This window comes from Petromyzon marinus, chromosome 76, assembly GCF_048934315.1.
Source record: "Petromyzon marinus isolate PM22_M1 ecotype Great Lakes invasive population chromosome 76, UKy_Petmar_22M1.pri1.0, whole genome shotgun sequence".
Lineage (NCBI taxonomy): Eukaryota > Metazoa > Chordata > Hyperoartia > Petromyzontiformes > Petromyzontidae > Petromyzon > Petromyzon marinus.
The window spans coordinates 1076310-1095980 of NC_133742.1; the positions used below are offsets into that span (position 1 = coordinate 1076310).

Here is a 19671-nt window from a genome sequence, read left to right on the forward strand (position 1 = left end):
AAAAAGTAACCTGCAGCGCCACACCTATTACCATCATTAGGGGAAAAAACGGTGTTCCAATCTCCGACCCCCAGGAACAAGTTTGAGGGAAAATCCCTCAGCCAGGAAAACATCGTGGCACAAAGTGAGGATGACCCTGCTGAGGCTGCGGTGCCTCAAATATTGGAAGAAGTCACCCCCTGTGAGTGGCTGGCTGAGGTGCCATCTGTTGAGGAAGTACTGAAGGCGATCCAGAGCCTGAGACCAGGAAAGGCACCGGGCAGAGATGATCTCCCAAGCGAAATGCTGAGGGAGGGTGGCGTTAGTGCACAGACTGCCCTATATGACATCATAACAACAGTCTGGACCACTGAACGAGTTTCACAGGATTGGAAATATGTCCTGGTGGTCCCCCTCTTTAAGAAAGGGGACCGCACAGACTGTAACAACTACAGGGGCATCTCACTCCTCAGTGTGCCGGGAAAGGTCCTGGCACGGATTATGCAACATCGCCTTGCCAGGCACGCTGAGGAAAGGCTTGCGGAGCTCCAATGCGGTTTCAGGAAAAGGCGGTCCTGCACAGATGCCATAATTTCTGGCCGTCTGCTACAACAGAGGTGTAGGGAATTCAAACAAGACCTACATCTCTGCTTTATTGACCTGGTCAAGGCCTATGATACCATCAGTAGGCCTGGGCTCTGGGTTGTTCTTCGTGCTTTTGGAGTACCTGACCCTCTGCTCACGATCATTAAGGACCTTCATGATGGTGAGCTGGCCCGGGTAAAACTACGTGGCCGAGAGCCGGAGCCATTCCCTGTACACCTTGGGGTGAAACAGGGATGTCCTCTGGCTCCCACATTATTTAACATCTATTTTGACCACGTAGTTCGTGAAGCCTTCAAAGCTGTACCGGAGGAATTTCCATCTGGTACAGATACAATAGGAGGCTGATCGATGTCCGGGTGCGGTCTAGGGATGGCTCCCTATTGCTCAACGATGCTTTGTATGCTGATGATCTGGTAATTGCTGCTCACTCAGAGGAGGAGTTGGAGGTGCTGCTGCTGAATCTGGAGCTTGCCACTAATAAGTGGGGACTTACCATCAGCCCCACCAAAACTAAGCACCTGCCTGGGTGTTTTGTCCCATCGGACACTCCACCCCCACAACTCCCAATCGGTGATGGGGCAGTTGTGGAGAGAGTGTGAGAGTTTCCCATACCTGGGCAGTGTGCTTATGACCGGCTCCAGTTTAACAGCAGAGGTCTCACTCCGAATCAGTCGAGCGGCAATATCTTTTCATCGGTTGCGTAACGCTGTGTGGAGGCTACCTGGTCTGTCGCTCTGCCACGAAGCTTCAGGTCTTCTCGGCCACGGTCATTCCCTCCCTTCTCTACTCTTGCGAAACGTGGACCCCCCTAATGGAACAATCTTCGCCGGTTAGAAACATTTACGCTGGCTTGCCTACGATCCATCCTGGGTTTAACCAGACTGGATTGTGTGAGGAGCTCACAAATCCTTGAAAGATCTGGGCAAAGTCCCATCGGTGAGCTCCTCCGGCAGGCAAGACTGCATTGACTGGGTCATGTAGCCCGCATGCCCAGCCACCGCTTGCCTAAACAGCTTTTGTTCGGCCGGATCGAGGGGGCTACACGGGCACGGCACGGGCTAGAGAACAGATGGAGTGATGTGGTACAGGAGGCACGTGGCTAGAGAAGAGACGGAGTGAGGTTATACAGGAGGCACGGGGCTAGAGAAGAGATGGAGTGATGTGGTACAGGAGGCACGGGGCTAGAGAAGAGACGGAGTGATGTTGTACAGGAGGCACGGGGCTAGAGAAGAGATGGAGTAATGTGGTACAGGAGGCACGGGGCTAGAGAAGAGATGGAGTGATGTGGTACAAGAGGCACGGGGCTAGAGAAGAGATGGAGTGATGTGGTACAAGAGGCACGGGGCTAGAGAAGAGATGGAGTGATGTGGTACAGGTTGACGTGGAGCTGAGTGGACTTGCCGATGACCGGTACCAGCGGTGTCAAGATCGGCCTCTGTGGAGGTGGCTCGTGAAGGATGCTACTGGGCAGTTGGAGGTAGTCGCTCTCCAACAACAACGGAGGGCGGAGGAGCGACGCTCACAACAACGAGCGGAGCGCCGGGTGGCTAAAGCACAGCAAATTGGCACAGTAGGGGGCACAGGTGGTGCATCAGCCACTCATCTCAGTCAGTCGACCCGTGGCACCTGCTGGGTCTGGCCCCGTGACCTCCTGCCCAGCGGGCGTTCGACAACTTCACGTGGCCTCAACGTGCACGTGGCCTGGCACAAGCGTCGTGGTGACGTAATGATCAGAGGCACGTTTGTTTGCATGTTCAGCACTGCGTGTGTGTGTGTGGTGAATGAAGAGTCTTGTTAATTTGCGACAGCTCCCATGCATTCGTGTGTTTGTTGAACAGCTGGACACAAATCCCACCACCCCCGGTTTCAATGCTAGAAAGGGTAAAACACCAGTTGTTGTTATTGTTACTGTTGTTGTTGTTGTTCTGTTGAATTTGGTGTTGTATTGTTTGTGTTTGCAAACGGTCTGAACGTGCTCCTACTGGATATCTGTGAGCGAAGCGCTTTATAGATTTTCTGATTTTTTTTTACCCCTCACACTCCTCGTCCCCCCTTGCCCCTCCCTTCTCCCCTCCCCCCTTGCCCCTCCCCCCTCTCCTCGCCCCCTCCCCCCTCTCCTCCCCCCTCTCCCCCCTCCCCTTCCCCCATCTCCCCCTCGCCCCCTCCCCTCCCCCATTTCCCCCCTCCCCTCCCCCATTCCCCCCCCCCTCCCTGTTCCCCCTCTCCCCCTCCCCATCTCCCCCCTCGCCCCCTCCCCCATTTCCCCCTCCCCCCCCTTACCCCCCTGTTCCCCCTCTCCCCCCTTTCCCCCTCTCCATCTCCCCATCTCCCCCCTCCCCCCCTCCCGCCCTGTTCCCCCTCTCCCCCCTTTCCCCCTCCCCCCTGCTCCCCCTCTTTCCCCCCCCTCCCCGCCCTCGCTCCCCTCCCCCCCGCCCTCTCCCCTTCCCCCCCTCCTCGATCTGCTTGACGTCCTATTGACAAATGCCCCTCACAATTTCGCACTGACTGGTGTTCTGGGTAATAACCTCGGTGATCACGCCTTCATTTTTGGTGTGAGATCATCAGCCAGACCCAAAGCCCCCCGCTAAAATTGTTGAGAAGCACTCTTTGAGGCACTTCAGCACACAGGCATTTACTAATGATGTGCTTCACTCGGATATTGATAAGGTCTGTGATATCCCCAACCTGACTACGGCTTGGGAGACCTTCAGGTACACGTTTCTCCAAATTCTTAACAAACACGCTCCGTTAGTTAGATTTAAAACTAAAGGCAACCGCCCACCATGGTATGATCCTTTGATTTCAAAGCTCATGAAAACTAGGGACAAGGCTTGGGCATGTGCTCAGAAAAGTAATTTGGTTAATGACTGGCTAGAATACAGGATTTTAAGGAATAGATGCGTACAAAAAAATACGGCATGCAAAGAATGCCAACTTTTCCTCCACTCTCCTGGAATCACATGGAAATGCCAGGATTTTTTGGAAAACAATCAAATCTATCGAAAAGACATCCAAAACAGAAAATCTGCCCGTTGAGCTTCACTGAAATGGGGAATATTTTTCAGATCCCAAAAAAAATAGTTGACAATTTTAACCTTCATTTTTCTGAAGCTGGTAATCGTTTTGATAATGTATTGGGAGTCACCCCTGCTCCTGCAAATTCCTACACCCCTGTCCAAACATTAAACGAATTTAGTTTCCAACCAATCCACGAAAGTAATGTTCTGAAACAACTGTCCTACCTCAAAGGGTCTTCCTCTACCGGAGCAGATAGTTTTCCCGTCTTTGCTCTACTAACTGTTGGTCACCTAATATACAAACTTATAGCCCATATTTTCAACCATGTCCATCAAAGAAGCATCAGTTCCTCTAGAATGGAAACATTCCTATGTCCATCCACTTCACAAAGGGGGCCCTAAAGATGATCCCAATAACTACCGATCTATCTTAATTTTGTCCCCATTGATGAAAATTTTTGAAAAAGTATTGAACTACCAAATTAGCAGTTTCCTGTCCACCAACAATCTACTACATCTAAAACAATCTGGGTTCCGGAAAAAATACAGCACCACATCTGCTGCATTAGACTCTTTGAATCAAATTTACAATAGCCTTGATAATAAGCAGTACTGTGCCTGTCTTTTTCTTGACCTGTCCAAAGCTTTTGATACAGTAGACCACAACACCCTGCTTAGTAAATTAAGTTGCCTCGGTTTTTCCGAGAACACAGTACAATGGTTAAAAAATTTACCTCTTTTCTCGCACCCTAACTCTATTCACAGATGGTTGGAGGTCAAACAGTGTTAAGATAACAAAAGGGGTTCCACAGGGTTCCATCCTCGGCCCCCTCTTGTTCTCTCTTTATGTCAATGACTTGGGCACTGAACTGGATCATTCCAGGGTAAATCTTTTTTGCAGATGACACGATACTGATTACTGCTGGCCGCTCTCCGGATGACGTGATTGCTAAGCTCCAGGGTGATTTCAACAAACTACAACATCAGCTAGTTTCTCTTAAACTAGTCCTGAATACCTCCAAAACCAAGGTGCTATGCTTCTCTCTAAAGCAGGAAGTTATTTTTCCCCAATTACATTCCTTGAATAATTATCAAATAGAGCAAGTCAAGATCTATAAGTATTTTGGGGTCATCCTGGATTCAAAACTTAGTTTTTGAAGATCACATTGATTAATTGGTAAAAAGACAAAAATATAAATTGGTTTTCTGTATCGACACAAGCACTGCTTCCCCCCAATGTTCCGTTTGGAATTGATAAAAGCTACCATACTGCTCCTACTTGACGACTGTGACATCGTGTATAAATCAGCCCCAAGTACTGTACTGAAGAAGCTTGATTCCATCTATCACTCGGCCTTAAGATTTGCATTGAACTGCCCATATAGGACTCACCACTGTCATCTCTACATCGGGTCAAACTTAACATCTCTTAATGTTCGACGGCTTGTGCACCAGATCTTATTTATTCACGATGTACTTACAAAAAATTCCGCAGACTACCTACTGGATCTCCTCTCTGTTTCAAAGAACAAATTTGACCTCAGGTCTTCGCTCATTTACCGGCTTCACATTCTCCCCTTATTGCCGTACAAAAACCGGAGGAAGGGCCTTTGCTATTGATGCCCCCAGGGTCTGGAATGCTATTGCCAATAAACTGCAACTTGAATCGCTACCAATGAGATCTTCACTCAAAACTGCTCTAGAGGAGTTGTACAACGCTAGCTGCCACTGCTATTCAGTGGCCTAAAATAAAATAAAATGTTTCTCCCCGGATGACCGCTGCAAAGTATTATCTGTATTTTGATTTAGCGTGCTGATCTTAAAGGTGCATTGGAAAATGTGATACGCTGACTGATGCTCCTGTTGTTTGTGGAGTGACTCATGCAGTCAGCTGTGGCTGTAGGTTTTGTGTGTTATGTTATTTATGTAGTTTATTATTAAAAATTCGGTCACAGCCCCTATGATCACTGTTACATTGCATTTATGGCTTTTATTTTGGTGATTTCGAAAACGTTTTTGTTTGTTTTGGCCATGTTTTTGTTTATTGTAGTACGGAGTTAGACTGATGGCCTTAATCTTAATTGTCTTGTGGTTGTTGTTGTTGCTTGACTTGCATCCCACTGGGATTTTTGGACACAGCGTTGGTGTATGGTGCTATTTCAGGAATATTTTGATATTTTTTTCCCTGTATTTTCTGTTTGCACAGTCACACATAATCACTTTAAGATGTTTTTTTCTTGTTCATGTTTTTTGTTTGTTTGTTGCGGTTGCACTCGATTCAAGAGCCGAATGGCTCACAGGGGCTATACCAAATACATTGAATATGAACTATCCTTCGTAGAGGAATCGAAATCGAACTGATTGCTTTGAATCGTCATATCGACGATTACTTCCGTTTCCGGCATACACCCCGCCCCCCCCACGTGACGCGATTTTATTTTGGCGGGAATCTTCCTACGGAGTCGCGGACGGGCGACAGCAGCGGCAGGCCGAAAGACGACTCCGCGATTCGTAACAAGCACAATTTAAACTTCTTATAAATTTTCCACGCTTTTAAAGCTAACGTTCAAATCTCTTCGCAACCGTCCGCCGAGTCATGATGTTCGTCGTCAAGAGAGGTGAGGGCAGGTGGCGCGCCGGGGTTTTAAGTGTTTATAAAAATGTGTGTTTTGTATAATTCTGAGGTAAAACGTAATCGATAAAGGTCTTCGCCGCTGCTACTTGCAACGAATTGGCCGCGGCTTTTTAACAAAAATACCTCGCTAAATTACGTGGGGTGGTAAGCGCGGGGCTTATATTTCACGCGATTTAAACAATAAAACTTAATTATTGTGGCTTCACTTAACGTTGTTTGACAGCGATTTGGCGGCAAAAGGGGAGCGCGCGCTAGCAGTGAAAGTCTTGAGGGGAATGCATTTTTTTCTGTTTAATGTTTAACTTTTTTTTTTTAGACGAAAGCGTCGGCTATTAACGTACTTTTTTTTAAATATGTTAAGGTTTTATTTAAATGTTTTTTTTTAAATAAAGACGTTAAATAGTTTTAAAAGGCAGCGATTAGTGATCTGAGGCCCACTCAATGGCCGCTGTGTTGTCTTCTCCGCCGCTTTATTTTAAATTTATTTTTTTAATCTCACAAATAAGTTTGAACTTCTTTGTTTCTGAGTTGTTTTTATGATTCGTGATTACTTTCGCTAACATCTTTACCGATTACCCACGAAAGTTAGCGTTGTGTTTTTATTATTTTTTTTAAATCGTCGTGTTCCGTAAAATTTGCCCCAACCGAACGGGATTGGTGCCACAGCCCGGCTCTGGTGCTGCTGATGAGAAACTGAAAGTGGAAACCGGTCCCAGACTGCTGCTGATGATGATGATGCTGATGATGATGCTGATTATGATTCTGATGAGAAACTGAAAGTGGAAACCGGTCCCTGACTGCTGCTGATGATGATGATGCTGCTGATGATGATGAGATGCTGAAAGTGGAAACCGGTCCCTTACTGCTGATGATGATGATGATGCTGCTGATGATGATGAGATGCTGAAAGTGAAACCGGTCCCTTACTGCTGATGATGATGCTGATGATGATGAGACACTGAAAGTGGAAACCGGTCCCTGACTGCTGCTGCTTCTGCTGATGATGATGATGCTGCTGCTGATGCTGATGATGATGAGATGCTGAAAGTGGAAACCGGTCCCTTACTGCTGATGATGCTGCTGCTGATGATGATGCTGATGATGATGCTGATGATGATGAGACACTGAAAGTAGAAACCGGTCCCTGACTGCTGCTGCTGATGATGCTGATGCTGCTGCTGCTGATGATGAGACACTGAAAGTGGAAACCGGTCCCTGACTGCTGCTGCTGATGATGCTGATGATGATGAGACACTGAAAGTGGAAACCGGTCCCTGACTGCTGCTGCTGCTGATGATGATGCTGATGATGATGATGCTGATGATGATGATGAGATGCTGAAAGTGGAAACCGGTCCCTTACTGCTGCTGATGATGATGCTGATGAGATGCTGAAAGTGGAAACCGGTCCCTTACTGCTGATGATGATGCTGCTGATGATGATGATGCTGATGATGATGCTGATGATGATGAGACACTGAAAGTAGAAACCGGTCCCTGACTGCTGCTGCTGATGATGCTGATGCTGCTGATGATGATTCTGATGAGACACTGAAAGTGGAAACCGGTCCCTGACTGCTGCTGCTGATGATGAGAGACTGAAAGTGGAAACCGGTTCCTGACTGCTGATGATGATGCTGATGATGATGAGAGACTGAAAGTGGAAACCGGTTCCTGACTGCTGATGATGATGCTGATGATGAGAGACTGAAAGTGGAAACCAGTCCCTGACTGCTGCTGCTGATGATGATGCTGATGATGATGAGACACTGAAAGTAGAAACCGGTCCCTGACTGCTGCTGCTGATGATGATGCTGATGATGAGACACTGAAAGTGGAAACTGGTCCCTGACTGCTGATGATGATGCTGCTGATGATGATGAGACACTGAAAGTAGAAACTGGTCCCTGACTGCTGATGATGCTGATGATGATGCTGATGATGATGAGACACTGAGGGCGACCGCTTGTGTGGCCATGGAAACGTCGTTATCTATAGTGTAGTGTATAGTGTAGTGTATAGTGTAGTGTATAGTGTAGTGTATAGTGTAGTGTATAGTGTAGTGTGTAGTGTAGTGTATAGTGTAGTGTGTAGTGTAGTGTGTAGTGTAGTGTGTAGTGTAGTGTGTAGTGTAGTGTGTAGTGTAGTGTATAGTGTAGTGTATAGTGTAGTGTATAGTGTAGTGTATAGTGTAGTGTATAGTGTAGTGTATAGTGTAGTGTATAGTGTAGTGTATAGTGTATAGTGTAGTGTATATTGTAGTGTATAGTGTAGTGTATAGTGTAGTGTATAGTGTAGTGTATAGTGTAGTGTATAGTGTAGTGTATAGTGTAGTGTATAGTGTATAGTAGTGTGTAGTGTATAGTAGTGTGTAGTTATAAGTGTGGTGTATAGTGTGGTGTATAGTGTGGTGTATAGTGTGGTCTATAGTGTGGTCTATAGTGTAGTGTATAGTGTAGTGTATAGTGTAGTGTATAGTAGTGTAGTGTATAGTAGTGTAGTGTATAGTAGTGTAGTGTATAGTGTAGTGTATATTGTAGTGTAGTGTATAGTGTAGTGTATAGTGTAGTGTATAGTAGTGTATATTGTAATGTATAGTGTAGTGTATAGTGTAGTGTATAGTGTAGTGTATAGTAGTGTAGTGTATAATAGTGTAGTGTATAGTCGTGTAGTGTATAGTGTAGTGTATATTGTAGTGTAGTGTATAGTGTAGTGTATAGTAGTGTATAGTAGTGTAGTGTATAGTAGTGTATATTGTAGTGTATAGTGTAGTGTATATTGTAGTGTATAGTGTAGTGTATATTGTAGTGTATAGTGTAGTGTATAGTGTAGTGTATATTGTAGTGTATAGTAGTGTAGTGTATAGTAGTGTATAGTAGTGTAGTGTATAGTGTATAGCAGTGTAGTGTATAGCAGTGTAGTGTATAGTGTAGTGTATAGTAGTGTAGTGTATAGTAGTGTAGTGTATAGTAGTGTATAGTGTGGTGTATAGTAGTGTAGTGTATAGTAGTGTATAGTAGTGTATAGTGTGGTGTATAGTAGTGTAGTGTATAGTAGTGTAGTGTATAGTGTATAGTAGTGTAGTGTATTGTATATTGTAGTGTATAGTAGTGTAGTGTATAGTGTAGTGTATAGTAGTGTAGTGTATAGTGTAGTGTATAGTAGTGTATTGTAGTGTATAGTGTAGTGTATAGTAGTGTAGTGTATAGTAGTGTATAGTGTAGTGTATAGTAGTGTATAGTGTAGTGTATGGTGTAGTGTAGTGTATAGTAGTGTAGTGTATAGTCGTGTATAGTGTAGTGTATAGTAGTGTATAGTAGTGTATAGTGTGGTGTATAGTAGTGTAGTGTATAGTAATGTAGTGTATAGTGTATAGTAGTGTAGTGTATTGTATATTGTAGTGTATAGTAGTGTAGTGTATAGTGTAGTGTATAGTAGTGTAGTGTGTAGTGTAGTGTATAGTGTAGTGTATAGTAGTGTATTGTAGTGTATAGTGTAGTGTATAGTAGTGTAGTGTATAGTAGTGTATAGTGTAGTGTATAGTAGTGTATAGTGTAGTGTATGGTGTAGTGTAGTGTATAGTAGTGTAGTGTATAGTCGTGTATAGTGTAGTGTATAGTAGTGTATAGTGTAGTGTATAGTGTAGTGTATAGTAGTGTAGTGAAGAGTAGTGTGTAGTGTAGTGTACAGTGTAGTGTATAGTAGTGTATAGTGTAGTGTTTAGTAGTGTAGTGTATAGTGTAGTGTATAATAGTGTAGTGTATAATAGTGTAGTGTATAGTGTAGTGTATATTGTAGTGTAGTGTATAATAGTGTAGTGTATAGTCGTGTAGTGTATAGTAGTGTATAGTGTAGTGTATAGTAGTGTATATTGTAGTGTATAGTGTAGTGTATATTGTAGTGTGTAGTGTAGTGTATAGTGTATAGTAGTGTATAGTGTAGTGTATAGTGTAGTGTATAGTAGTGTGTAGTAGTGTGTAAAAGTGTATAGTGTAGTGTATAGTAGTGTATAAAAGTGTATAGTGTAGTGTATCGTAGTGTATAAAAGTGTGTCGTAGTGTATAGTGTAAGGCGTTTTTACAATTATGCATTCATAACCTTTGCTAGTGTCTGTTTTTTGGCTCGGGGATCAGCGGAGAAACGATTTTCTACATTTTAATATGCAACTGAAACCTCGGTTTGCGAGCTCAATTCGTCCCGGAAACGTCTTTTGTAATCCCAAAGCACTCGCATATCAAAAGCACTCGTTCATCACGCTGTGATCACGTGATGCTCGGCAGTACAAAGCGTCCACACGTGTGTGCTCACTTCACCGTATTGCTAGACGCCTCGCCCGTTTATCAAATGAATATTTGCTTACAAATTGTCGCTTGCTTGCTTGCGAAACACTCGCAGGCCAAGTTACTCCGCAATCCAAGGGTTTTTCTCTCTCTCTCTCTCTTCCTGGTCCTTTCGGTAAGGTCACGTAGAAGGGAAATAATAAAAGCAATAAAAAAATATAAAAACGATAAAATTATCACGCGTGTTTCGGCCGCAACCAGCCGACAAAGTTCTGTTGGTTCACCTGAAGGCGGCTGCTTGTGTTGTGGCCGAAACGTCGTGGTAATTTAACTCGATTATGTTTTTGTGTGTGTGTGTTTTTATCATTATTATTTTATTATTATTTCCCTTCTACGTGACCTTACCGAGAGAACCAAAGAAGGTGAATCCATGCAGCCACGAAAGCTTTAAATCAAAATCCAAGGTTTTACCGAGGCTGTATTTTTAATTGGAGTGTTGTTGTTGTGGTCGTGTGTTCTGTCTCAGATGGGAGGCAGGAGAAAGTGATGTTTGACAAGATCACCAGTCGCATTCAGAAGCTCTGCTATGGACTCAACCCGGACTTTGTCGACCCCGTGAGTTCATGGATCGTAGAGGAAGCGGAGTTGGGGGGTGGTGGCGGCGATGGTGGTGGGAGGAGGGTTGTCGTTGTTGTCGTTGGTGTATCTTCAAATCTTGTAACTCAATTTTAACCCGCTTCCCAATGTGGTATCGACTAGCAAGCTTGGTATGCGTACGGTGAGGGAAAAAAAGTATTTGATCCCCTGCTGATTTTGTACGTTTGCCCACTGACAAAGAAATGATCGGTCTATCATTTTAATGGTAGGTTTATTTGAACAGTGAGAGACAGAATAACAACAACAAAAATCCAGAAAAACGCATGTCAAAAATGTTACGAATTGATTTGCATTTTAATGAGGGAAATAAGTATTTGACCCCTCTGCAAAACACACACGTGCTTATATATACACACACACGTGTGTGTGTGTATATATACACACGCACGTATGTATATATACACGCACGTGTGTATATATATACACGCACGTGTGTATATATATACACGCACGTGTGTATATATATACACACACGTGTGTGTGTATATATACACACACACGTGTATATACATACACACGTGTATATACACACGTATGATGCTTTTATATATATACACACACACGTGCGTGTATATATACACGTGTATATACACACACGCGTGTGTGTGTGTATATACACACACACACGCGTGTGTGTGTGTATATAACATACAAGCACTTTCCAACGTGCAATGTCCCCTCCCCTTACCACACCCCCACCAGCCTCCACCCAGAGTGATGACATCTGGTGGTGGTGGCGGTGGTGGTGGCGGTGGTGGTGGCGGTGGTGGTGGCGGTGGTGGTGGTGGTGGCGGTGGTGGTGGTGGCGGTGGTGGCGGTGGTGGCGGTGGTGGCGGTGGTGGCGGTGGTGGTGGTGGCGGTGGTGGTGGTGGCGGTGGTGATGGTGGTGGCGGTGGTGGTGGCGGTGGTGGTGGCGGCTGCTGCTGCTCAATTAGCCGCCTTCTCGTTCGCTGTGCAAAAATAATCATCGCCGATGCGTTCAAGTCTCAGTTGTGTCACAAGTCTCAGTTGTGTCACAAGTCTCAGTTGTGTCACAAGTCTCAGTTGTGTCACAAGTCTCAGTTGTGTCACAAGTCTCAGTTGTGTCACAAGTCTCAGTTGTGTCACAAGTCCCAGTTGTGTCACAAGTCTCAGTTGTGTCACAAGTCTCAGTTGTGTCACAAGTCTCAATTATATCACAAATCTCAGTTGTATCACAAGTCTCAATTATATCACAAATCTCAGTTGTGTCACAAGTCTCAATTATATCACAAATCTCAGTTGTATCACAAGTCTCAATTATATCACAAATCTCAGTTGTGTCACAAGTCTCAATTATATCACAAATCTCAGTTGTATCACAAGTCTCAATTATATCACAAATCTCAGTTGTATCACAAGTCTCAATTATATCACAAATCTCAGTTGTATCACAAGTCTCTGGGCCGTGTGGGTGGTGTGGGGGGGGGTCCACTGTGGGATTGGAGGGGGGGAGGGGAGGTGTGGGAGGGCAGGGGTGGAGAGTTTGGGGGGGAGGGAGAGGGGGGAGGTGGAGGGGGAATGGATGTGAGGGGAGTGAGCTGAGAGGGGAGAGAGAGATAGGAGAGTGAGTGGATGGGTGTGGAGTGGAGTGAGATGAGAGGCAGGAGAGAGAGTGGATGGGTGGGGAGTGGAGTGAGATGAGAGATGAGAGGCAGGAGAGAGAGTGGATGGGTTTGGAGTGGAGTGAGATGAGAGGCAGGAGAGTGAGTGGAGGGGTGGGGAGTGGAGTGAGATGAGAGGCAGGAGAGTGAGTGGGTGGGTGGGGAGTGGAGTGAGATGAGAGGCCCGAGAGTGAGTGGATGGGTTTGGAGTGGAGTGAGATGAGTGAGAGGGGAGAGGCAGGAGAGTGGGTGGGTGGGGAGTGGAGTGAGATGAGAGGCAGGAGAGTGAGTGGATGGGGGAGGGAGTGGAGTGGAGTGAGATGAGAGGCAGGAGAGTGAGTGGATGAGTGGGGAGTGGAGTGGAGTGAGATGAGAGGGAGAGGCAGGAGAGTGGGTGGATGGGAGTGGAGTGAGATGAGAGGGGAGAGGAGAGAGAGGTAGGAGAGTGAGTGGATTGGAGGGGAGTGGAGTGAGATGAGAGAGGAGTGGAGTGAGATGAGGGAGAGGCAGGAGAACGAGTGGATGGCAGTGCTTGGGAGTGGAGCAGGGGGTGGGGGAGAGTTGATTGAGATGAGAGGGGGAGCGAGAGGGCAGGGGAGACCCACCGCCACCACCACCACCGCCACCACCACCACCACCACCACCGCCACCACCACCACCGCCACCACCACCACCGCCACCACCGCCGCCACCACCCTTGCAGCGACATCTGCCGCCTCTCCGTCTGAAGCGATTCGTTCCGGAACCCTTGAAGCGACAAGCACGTCCTGCTCATCAGCACGCCGCTCGACGCCCTCGGCTTGCTCGTGTTCGCGTGCGGTGTGTGTCGTCTGCCGGCGTTCCAGACAGCTGTTTGATTACAGAATGGGACCCAATCTTGACGTGAAGCTTGCGTGACTGCGGGAATTCACGTTAATTTTTTTTGGGTCGATGGGTTCGAATGAATTCTTTTTTTTTTAAATACGACGACGTTTCGATGGTAACACGAGCGGTGGCGATCGCTTGCGACAACAACAACAACAACGCTATCACCATCACCAACATCACCATCACCACTACCACCACTACCACCACTACCACCATCACCACCATCACCACCACTATCATCACCACCACTATCATCACCACCACCACCATCATCATCATCACCACCATCATCATCACCACCATCATCATCACCACCACTATCATCATCACCACCACCATCATCATCACCACCACTATCATCATCACCACCACTATCATCACCACCACCACCATCATCATCATCATCACCACCACCATCATCATCACCACCACCATCATCATCACCACCACTATCATCACCACCACCATCATCATCACCACCACCATCATCATCACTCATCATCAACACCACTCATCATCACCATCACTACCATCATCACTACCACCACTACCACCATCACCACCAACATCACCACCACCACTACTACCACTATCAGCAGCACCACCATCACCACCACTACCACCACTACCATCACCACTTTCACCACCAACATCACCACCGCTATCATCATCACCACCACCACTATCAGCACTATCAGCACCACTACCACCACCACTATCACCACCACCAACATCATCACCATCATCATCACCACCAACATCATCATCACCACCATCACCACTACCACCACCACTATCACCACCAACATCATCACCATCATCACCACCAACATCATCACCATCATCATCACCATCATCACCACCAACATCATCACCATCATCATCACCATCATCACCACCAACATCATCATCACCACTACCACCACCACTATCACCACCAACATCATCACCATCATCACCACCAACATCATCACCATCATCACCACCAACATCATCACCATCATCATCACCATCATCATCACCACCACGATCACCAACAACAACACAGATCCCCCGTGTAGCCTCTAGCAGGCTGTAGGGGCAAGTGCTGTCAGTAGCCAGTAGCAGCAGCAGCGCCTATGAAGGTAGACACAGACAAAGGTCCCCCGTGTAGCCTCTAGCAGGCTGTAGGGGCAAGTGCTGTTAGTAGCGAGTAGCAGCAGCAATGCCTGTGAAGGTAGACACAGACAAAGGTACCCCGTGTAGCCTCTAGCAGGCTGTAGGGGCAAGTGCTGTTAGTAGCGAGTATCAGCAGCAGTGCCTATGAAGGTAGACACAGACAAAGGTACCCCGTGTAGCCTCTAGCAGGCTGTAGGGGCAAGTGCTGTTAGTAGCGAGTAGTAGCAGTGGTGTCTATGAAGGCTCCCGGCACTGTGGCACACACAGAGGGGGTGGGTAGCCAGCACCACCACGCCCGGCCGCCTTTGTCTCTCCCCCAATGGCGATGTTCACTACTACACACCGCTACTACACCAGGTACTCATTTGAGGTCGAATCTACCTAGGGGAGGCCCAGGACCGGTTCAGAAAATCGTCGCGAGTGGGAATTGAACTCGGTTCTTAGGCAAGTTAGTGGCACAGCAGCGCTAACCGCTACACTACCGCTCCCCGCACACACGCAGACACGCACACAGACGCAAACAGACACACACACAGACACACACACAGACACACGCACACAGACACGCACACAGACACGCACACAGACACATGCACACGCACAGACACATGCACACACACAGACAGACACACGCACACAGACACACACACGCTCTCACACTCTCACGCGCTGTCTAGCACACACACACTATCACGCACACACTCTATCACACACACACTCTATTACACACACACTCTATTACACACACACTCTATCACACACACACTCTATCACACACACACACTCTATTACACACAAAGATCCCCCATATAGCCTTGACAGACTGTAGGAGCAAGTGCTGTTAGCGAGCACCTATGAAGGCCGGAACGGTACACGAGGGGGTGGTTGGCCAGCGCCACGCCCGACCGCCTTTGTCTCCCTAGTGGCAATGTTTACACACCACACCAGGTACTCATTTGAGGCTGAGTCGACCTAGGGGAGGCCCGGGGCCGGTTCAGATAATCGTCACTGGTGTTGGCCGTGAGCGGGAATCGAACCTGGGTCGCCAGGTTCATAGCGCAGCGCGCTAACCGCTACACTATCGCTCCCCACACACACACTCTATCACACACACACACTCTATCACACACACACACTCTATCACACACACACACTCTATCACACACACACTCTATCACACACACACTCTATTACACACACACACACACACTCTATCACACACACACTCTATCACACACACACACTCTATCAATCACACACACTCTATCTCACACACACACACACTCTATCTCACACACACTCTATTACACACACACACACACTCTATCACACACACACTCTATCACACACACACACTCTATTACACACACACACACACTCTATCACACACACACTCTATCACACACACACACTCTATTACACACACACACACACTCTATCACACACACACACACTCTATCACACACACACACACTCTATCACACACACACTCTATCACACACACACACACACTCTATCACACACACACTCTATCACACACACACTCTATTACACACACACACTCTATCATACACACACACACTCTATCACACACACACACACTCTATTACACACACACACACACTCTATCACACACACACACATTCTATTACACACACACACTCTATCACACACACACACACTCTATCACACACACTCTCTCTCTCTCTCACGCACGCTGCCGCTTAACGCGAGCCGAGATTTACGCGTTGGGGATTGGGGCCTGGGGGCTGAGGGGGCTGGGGCGTTTGGGGGATTCACGAGGAGCGATTTTGAGCGCTCTCTGGCCCCCGGAAGGCCGTTTACCCCCTCGGCCATCAAGCGGTTTACCAAGCGGCACAGGGATTGGTGGTGGGGAGTGGTGGCGGGGAGTGGTGACGGGAGGCGGGGGGGTGGAAAATTGGGGGCTCAGCGATGGATTTTACTGCAGGAGGATCCGGAGAAGGAGGGAATCCCTGGAGCTGTGAAGCGGATACGGCTTTCATTTTCATCGCAGTTGTCCCGTTGAGGCATACATGGACCCATAGAGATACACGGAGACCTCTAGAGATACATAGAGATACACAGAGATACATAGAGATACACAGAGACCTCTAGAGATACATAGAGATACACAGAGACCCATAGAGATACACAGAGACCCATAGAGATACACAGAGACCCATAGAGATACACAGAGACCCATAGAGATACACAGAGACCCATAGAGATACACAGAGACCTCTAGAGATACATAGAGATACACAGAGATACATAGAGATACACAGAGACCTCTAGAGATACATAGAGATACACAGAGACCCATAGAGATACACAGAGACCCATAGAGATACACAGAGACCCATAGAGATACACAGAGACCCATAGAGATACATAGAGATACACAGAGACCCATAGTGATACACGTAGACCCATAGAGATACACAGACCCATAGAGATACACAGAGACCTCTAGAGATACATAGAGATACACAGAGACCCATAGAGATACATAGAGACCCATAGAGATACACAGAGACCCATAGAGATACATAGAGATACACAGAGACCCATAGAGATACACAGAGACCCATAGAGATACACAGAGACCTCTAGAGATACATAGAGATACACAGAGACCCATAGAGATACATAGAGATACACAGAGATACACAGAGAGACATAGAGTTCCACAGAGACACATAGAGATACACAGAGACACATAGAGATACAGAGACACATAGAGATACACAGAGACACATAGAGATACACAGAGATACATAGAGACCCATAGAGATACACAGAGACCCATAGAGATACACAGATACCCATAGAGATACACAGAGACCCATAGAGATACATAGAGATACACAGAGACACATAGAGTTACACAGAGACCCATAGAGATACATAGAGATACATAGAGACACATAGAGATACACAGAGACACATAGAGATACACAGAGACACAGAGATACACAGAGACACATAGAGATACAGAGACCCATAGAGATACAGATATACATAGAGATACATAGAGACACAGAGATACACAGAGACACATAGAGATACACAGAGACACATAGAGATACACAGAGACCCATAGAGATACACAGAGATACAGAGATACACAGAGACACATAGAGAGACACATAGAGATACACAGAGACCCATAGAGATATACAGAAAGATACACAGAGACACATAGAGATACACAGAGACCCATAGAGATACACAAATACCCATAGAGATACACAGAGACCCATAGAGATACACGGAGACCCATCGTGATAGACAGAGACACACAGAGACCCATAGTGATACACAGACACACAGAGACACATGGAGACCCATGAAGACCCATAGAGACCCATCCAATAGGAGTGTTTATTTAGACTGCGGGAGGAATCCGAAAAGCCGTGAAGCTCTTTTTGCCATAGGTCTCCAGTCGAGGGGGGGTGGGCCACGGGTTGAGAATATCGCCACGACAAACACAATGGAACTAATCACCCAAACACACGCACACACAAAGACAAAGATCCCCCGTGTAGCCTGAACAGACTTGCAGGGGCAAGTGCTGTTAGCGAGCAGCGCCTATGAAGGCCGGCACGGGACACGAGGGGGTGGGTGGGCACCAGCACCACGCCCGGCCGCCTTTGTCTCTCCCCCAGTGCTCGCGATGTTTCACTACCACACTACACCGCTACTACACCAGCTACTCATTTGAGGCTGAGCCGACCTAGGGGAGGCCCAGGACCGGTTCAGATAATCGTCACTGGCGGTGTTGGCCGTGGGCGGGAATCGAACTCGGGTTCGCCGGGTTCGTAGCACGGCGCTAACCACTGCACCCACCGCTCCCCACACACACACAGCTACACACACAGCTACACACACAGCTACACACACAGCTACACACACAGCTACACACACAGCTACACACAGCTAGACGCACACTAACCCCCCCCATCATCCTTAGTAGACACTTGCCCCTACAGCCTGTTAGAGGCTACACGGGGGACCTTTGTCTGTGTCTACCTTCATAGACACTGCTGCTGCTACTCGCTACTAACAGCACTTGCCCCAACAGCGTGCTAGAGGCTACACGGGGGACCTTTGTGTCTACCTTCATAGACGCTGCTGCTGCTACTCGCTACTAACAGCACTTGCCCCTACAGCCTGTTAGAGGCTACACGGGGGATCTTTGTCTTCGTTGCAGCGCTGTGCGTGCGTGTGTGCGTGTGTGTGTGTGCGTGTGTGTGTGTGCGAGTAGTGGCTGTAACCCCAGACGCGCAAATCGCTGCCGCTTCTTAACGTGCGGAGAGTGATGGGGCGTGCACGAGCGAGAGCGAGAGAGAGAGCGAGAGCCAGCCAGAGAGCGTCTGCGTGTAGATGACATGTCCATCGTCATTGGCAGCGGCGTTTACGGTGACTGGTGGAGCATGTGACGGCGTAGGGGGAGGGAGGAGAGGGAGGGAGCGAGGAGGAGAGGGAGGAGAGGGAGGGAGGAGAGGGAGGGAGGAGAGGGAGGAGGGGAGGAGGGAGGAGGGAGGAGGAGTGGGAGAGGAGGGGGAGGGAGGAGGGGAGGGAGGAGGAGAGGGAGGAGGGGAGGGAGGAGGGGAGGGAGGAGGAGAGGGAGGAGGAGGAGGAGAGGGAGGAGGAGGAGGAGAGGGAGGAGGAGGAGAGGGAGGAGGAGGAGGAGAGGGAGGAGGAGGAGGAGAGGGAGGAGGAGGAGAGGGAGGAGGAGGAGAGGGAGGAGAGGGGAGGAGAGGGAGGAGGAGGAGAGGGAGGAGGGAGGAGAGGGAGGAGGAGTAGGAGAGGGAGGAGGAGGAGGAG

The 19671-nt window shown here is 47.7% G+C and overlaps 1 protein-coding gene and 1 long non-coding RNA gene across 3 annotated transcripts in view; one reads left to right on the forward strand and one right to left on the reverse strand.

Annotated features, from left to right (window-relative positions):
* The window catches only part of RRM1 (ribonucleotide reductase catalytic subunit M1), a 350107-nt gene that overhangs the window by 316456 nt on the left and 13980 nt on the right, over positions 1 to 19671 (reverse strand). The window lies entirely within an intron of this gene.
* LOC142907239 (uncharacterized) lies at positions 6003 to 19304 on the forward strand. Its single transcript, XR_012930877.1, has 3 exons — positions 6003 to 6220; positions 11043 to 11131; positions 19253 to 19304. It is a non-coding gene; the product is annotated as an uncharacterized LOC142907239 (long non-coding RNA).